Here is a 6,000-nt window from a genome sequence, read left to right as displayed (position 1 = left end):
GTATTTCATGTGCGTAATTTTGATTAACGTTATTGTCAAATGCATAAAAAAGGTTCTCATTGGAAAGACCATCCGTAATGAGTCAAAAACATAGGATTTTTTACACGTAGGAAATTTGAGAAATATCTTTCACAACTAGAATCGAAATAATACTGCGAAAAATGGAAAATTCTAAGAACACAGAAAGCTTCTCAGGCATGTAGGAACTAGCGCTGAGGAAATAGAGTGCGTCGCCTGAGAAATAACCTCGTCGCCTGGCGACAACCTTGTTGTCTGGCGACAGAATTATTTTCTGGCGATAGACTATGTTGTCTCGCGCCGTGATCTTCCAATACCGAGCCAGAACTCTGCCTTCTTGTGTTTAACTGGTTCTAGAACTGTTGGCTCGATTCTACTTCCTTATTGAGTTTTTCTCTCTAAACTAAAACCCATATGTGTTCTACATATGGCCATAACCCTTTGGGGGTTCTCGCTCCATCTACCCAATCGAACGCTCCTGGCAAAGACGGGTACGTCCGAGTTTGTGAATCCACCAAACCGTGGAAGCAAGTTTAACTTTTGGGGTCCCATCCATATGCGCCAACCCTTCCAAAGGTAAGGCTTTCGCGCGATGCATCCGGACCCATAAGCATGGACCCTCTTTGACTAACCCATATCCTTGAACTTTAGAGAACTAAATCCATGGTTAGGTTGCAAAATCATTGCATCATGTTGTGACTACTTGACTACTTGTGCATCTCTTACTTGTGCATACTTATCATGTGACTAACTAACCGTTTGGATTGACTTGTGTTTATAAATATGCTTAAATAAACTAACCAATGACTAAAGGACTTTAATTAATTAATTAATTAATTAGAGCTAAAAAATATACCTTAAATCGAGTCATAGTTCCTTTAAGTCAACCTGGATTTTTATTCTCGTATACTGCACAAGCGTCAACTTGTTTTGGTCATAGCCAGAATTCTAGGAAGAGTTACAAGTCTTACAACCTATGGATATGTAGCCCCGAGTTTTATCTTTAATGTGGCGTTGGTTTCGTCCCAATCAGAGTCACATATCAAAAGTTATGACTAAAATACCACAACCTGTCCAGTTTAATGCATATATGTGAGGTCTTAACTTAGTCTTTGCTTGAGTCTAGTCACATTGTCTAGCCACATGGGCCTGTTCATATTTACTGAAATGATCTGAATTGAACTGAACTGATTGGAGCTAAACTGAACTGAACTGATTGGAGCTGAACTGACTGAACTTAACTTAACTTAAATGAATATTTTATGACAGAAGAAAATTAGGAGCTGAACTGAACTGATTGGAGTGAACTGAATTGAACTGATTAGAGCTTAACTAAAATGAAATAAAATTAAGTAAATGTGAATAGGCCTATAGTAACCCTTCGTATATTTTTTTTTTTTTTTTTTTTTTTTATAGTAATAGGGCTAGTTGCTAAGAACATTTATTAAATTCGTTCAAAAAAAAATTCCTATATTAATTTTTTTTCAAACAAAAAGTACATATATATAATCAATTGAAAATATATAATCAATTAAAAAAACCATTTATAGCACTCAACTTTGATCTTCACAAATCACGATTAACCGCAATAGGAATAAAACACCCTTTTCCGCTGTTGTTGTTTCGGCTGCCATACCACTGCCCCTTCATCTTCCTCCCTCATCAGCCGCCAGTCTAGGGTCTTGCGCCATTGCTCTTCTCGCAACATGGGCTTTCTCTCCTCCATTGAAGCATAGGTAAGACATTATTGTCAATTTTTCATAATCTAGTGTTAATTCTTTTCAACTTCCATTTGTGATCTGTTATATATTAATCTCGATTTTTTGCTTGAAGAACCCTAAATATTGGATCTATTGCCCTTTTGCTGAATTTGCCCTTTAATTTGTTTCATTCTTCAATTGTATTTGTAAATTTTACGATCCTGTCAATCCATACAATTTGCTGAATTTCTCATACCCAGGTATAGGTTTTCTCATTATTAATTTAGTAAGCGGAATATCCCCTTTTGAATTTGCCTAATTTTCTCTATTTTTCTATAACCAATACGGTTTGCTAAATGTTTTGGATTTGTTCATTTCTCATTATTATAAATTTTATTTCGTCAATTTCGATTTCGTCATTCTACTCCGTTAAATTCTTGCGTCAATTTAGTTTCTATTCTTTCATCTTTAGTTACAAATGTTATAATTATTTGGAAGTTTTACTTCATTTTGTAGCACTTAATTTTACAAGTATGCCCCTTTGATATACTATAAGGTATCTTTCATTTTCATATGTCTAGCACTTTTATTTATCATTGTTTCGAATCAAATAAGAGGATGTAGAAAAGAAAATCACATTTCCACTTTTCCTAATCAATCATTCTGACTTCGTTTTGTTATTCTTTTGGGATTGTTGTAATTTGACATTGATAAGTGCTGAGTGCCCAATAATTGGTGCGGCACCCATGCAAAGCAGACCCTAATTAGAGATTTGTTTGTTTTAGGAAATGCCATTGTTTAAATGAAAGATGTGTAAAATTAAATATGAGCAAGATACATGGATAAAGTTGACTACTTTAAGTCTTATCCTTAGTCATTGCATCACAGGAGATCTTTGCATTAGCCAAAACTTAGTTACTTCATATATACATATTAATTGGAGATGTATACATGTCTTCTTGAGCTGATGATGCCCAGTCCTATGACTGGTATCTGTAGACACTTCATAGGCAGCATGTTTTTAGGATAAATTGCTATACCTACTCATGCTACATGTATGCCTGATAATCATTTTAAGAATCTATTGACTTCATCTTTTGGATTAAGTTGTTAATTATATTATCTATTGAATGTGTCCTTGTTGGAAAACATAATTGGAAGTAAAATTGGTTGTGTGATCTGATGTGGGTATGTACAGTTTAGTAGATCTATGTCTTTAGTTAGGATTGGATGTGGATATCGTTCTATTATTACAACAGATAATAAGGATCACATATTTTGTTATTTGTAGGCTGACAACTTGATATTACGTACGGGCCGGATTCCATGGCTATTTTCGACATTAGTCATGGCTCTTATGATGCCATGAGACCTTCCTAAATGCATGTGACAGTGTGACTTGTTGAAAGTATTTTAAAAGTCTACTCTTAGTTCTCATTTGCATTATATTCATGAGTTTTAATGTTTGAGATATAGGTTATGATATCCTTTAACATTTGGGCATTTATCGAGTTGTCAACTAATAAACTTTTTAGTTCTCTATTGCTTGGCATTTAGTCATTTAGTATAGTAACATTTATTTTTTTATACAATTAAAAAAAAAATTGATTCTTGTTTTAGGGAGATTGAATGCTATAAGAACATAAGTGTGAAAAGGAGAGGGATTTCAGTAAGGACTCTATGGCAAGTAAGAGGGAAGGGACTATTGGCAGTAAAACAACAATGGGTTTCCTTGTTTAATTTGTTTAATGTGAGATAAATAGAATAATTATTTAATTATTTATTTGTGGGCATTGCAGAAGTGAAGTAAGGGAAAGTGGGAGGATGAAATGAACAACGTGGTGTTGTTTGATAATGATTCTTGCTGAGTTGCTGCTACTCATTACCCTCTAGATGGATAACGTGGTGTTATTAGGGCTTTAGTGTCGCCACTGGAGCAGGTAAGAATGTTAGTAGTTGGTGCATCATTTTCTTGTTGAAATTGGTTGTTAAGTTGGTTTTTAGCTTAGTGGAGTGTTGATTTTCTTTTGGTTATGTGTGCAGGAGTTTAACATGGCTAAAGATTGCATTGGTGGATGAAATCTTCTCTTCTTTTCATTTTTAAGAAATTTTGAATCAATTGATTAAAATGATTGGTATCAAGTTGATAAACCTTACAACATGATGAACTCCTCAGCAAGGAGGTGACATGCTGCCTGCTATTATTATTATCGCTGACTGGTGGTGCTGTTACCGCTGACTGTTGTTTCTATATGCTGTTGTAACTGTTGCTACTGTTGTCTGCTGTTGCGACTATCTATTGTTACTGATAGGCTCGTAGCTGTTGTATGTTGTCAACTGCGGCAGCTTGTTATAGTTCTTTTTTCTGTTTTAGATTTTAGTGGTCTAGTGTCTGAAGTTGATGTTTATTTTTTTTGGATTATTAGATTGTTTATGGATTTTTTATTGAAAAAAATATGAAAGTATATCAATTCAAATTATTGTTTATCGTATATGTTAATTAATTTCACATTCGTGGTTGTTGTACATGTTGATTATTTTAATTTTTTTTTCTGACATATGCTATTAATTATTATTATTATTATTGTTATTATTATTATTTATTAAAAAATTTAAAAAGTTGCAAATTTCAAATAATAATAATAATAATAATTGAAAAAAAAATTATTATTCATAATAATAATAATCAATAATAATAATAATAATAATAATAATAATAATAATAATAAATTGTTTAAAAAAAATTAAAATAATAATAATAAAAATAATTCTTGTCATAAAAATGATAATAATAAAATGTTACCTACTAATTAACAAGGTGTTACATTAGTTTGCAAAAGTGATACATAATGTCGAATAAAGTGCTACTATGTGTCAAGGGATAATTGAAAAATGTTACCTAATAATCAACAAAGTGTTACATTAGATCGAAAAAGTGATACATAACGTTGGATAAAGTGATACTATATGATTGGAAAGTGTTACTAAAGATAAGTAAGTGTTACATTAGACATAGAAAGTAACACTTTAAAGATGATACTAATAATATAAAAAGTGTTACTTAAGAGAGTTTATAGTAACACTTTTGAAAGTATTACCATACGTTACCAAAAGTGTTACATAAGACATTAGGTAACATGGGCGGAAGTATCACCCAATAAAGTGTTACCTAATATCTATAATAACACTTTTACCACTTTATGTAGCACTTTTTGGGTGTTACTTAAGGTTACTTTTGTACTAGTGTTAGCACACACTATGTATATGTCACCATGACTATGTCTTAGGTTCATGCATGAGTCGTTTTTCCGTCATTTGAGTTGAGGGTCCATTCCATTTCTATTCTCTTACATATCCTCTTTCAATCTATTGCATGTTCAATTGAGCTTGAGCCAAAAATAATAAAAAAAAGCTTATCCCTAACTTCCCTTTCCACAACACTCGGTCAAGGAGAGAAGGGCGATTAATCAAGGACAACACTTTTGTTCAAGTACAACTTTTTGATAAACCAGTCAGTTGGAAAAGAAAAGCTAAGAAGATAATGGCAAGTCAAGAAGAAGTCAATGAACTTAAGAAGGAAATGACTAACATGACTGAGGTGTTGAAGGCTTTAAACCTTCAAATCAATGACCCTGTGAAGCAACAACAAATGGAGCTCATGCAAGAAAGCTTGAGCAAACTTTCCATTGACTATAGATTCCAGGGCATTAGCTCACAAGGGGTCTTAGTGGATAAGTAACTTCTTCCGCAGAAATTCAATGCCAATGACATCCCTAAGTTTAAGCTAACTGACAATCCTTACTTTCACTTAAGAGCATTCGAGACAATAATGAATATTAAGGGGATAGATAAGAAAATTTTTCACACATTGTTTTCTTTATCACTTGAAACCCTTTGTCAACAATGGTTCTTTTCTCTTGATAAAGAGAAAACCTCTTCTTGGGATTCCATAATAAATGCTTTCATAGATTGATATAAGTGCAACATTCAAGATGAAACAGACCATAGACAGCTTGAGATGCTAAAGCAAAAAGAAAACAAAGGGTTCACTTCTTTCTTCAACAAGTGGAGGGAAACTTCCGCTAATATGGTTAAGGTTCCTACTGAAAAAGAGTCTGTAAGGATGTTCATCAAGAATCTTCAAGAAAAATATGCAAAACACTTAAAATACCAACACAACTTGAATACTTTCAAGGCTGTGTATAACATAGGCATTGACATTGAAGATGACCTTCCGAAAGATAATAGTGAAAGAGGAAAAAGAACGACCATCCTTCTTCTT

The 6,000-nt window shown here is 33.0% G+C and overlaps 1 long non-coding RNA gene across 1 annotated transcript; it reads left to right on the top strand.

Annotated features, from left to right (window-relative positions):
* The first annotated feature begins 1,558 nt into the window (after nucleotides 1–1,558).
* On the top strand, nucleotides 1,559–4,222 carry LOC145579676 (uncharacterized). The gene is made up of 3 exons (XR_014099180.1): nucleotides 1,559–1,754; nucleotides 3,518–3,658; nucleotides 3,762–4,222. It is a non-coding gene; the product is annotated as an uncharacterized LOC145579676 (long non-coding RNA).
* Nucleotides 4,223–6,000: the final 1,778 nt, after the last annotated feature.

This window comes from Chenopodium album, chromosome 1, assembly GCF_948465745.1.
Source record: "Chenopodium album chromosome 1, dcCheAlbu1.1, whole genome shotgun sequence".
NCBI classification, from domain to species: domain Eukaryota; kingdom Viridiplantae; phylum Streptophyta; class Magnoliopsida; order Caryophyllales; family Amaranthaceae; genus Chenopodium; species Chenopodium album.
The sequence above is the reverse complement of the archived record's forward strand: the minus strand, read 5'-3'. Positions and strand labels throughout refer to the sequence as shown.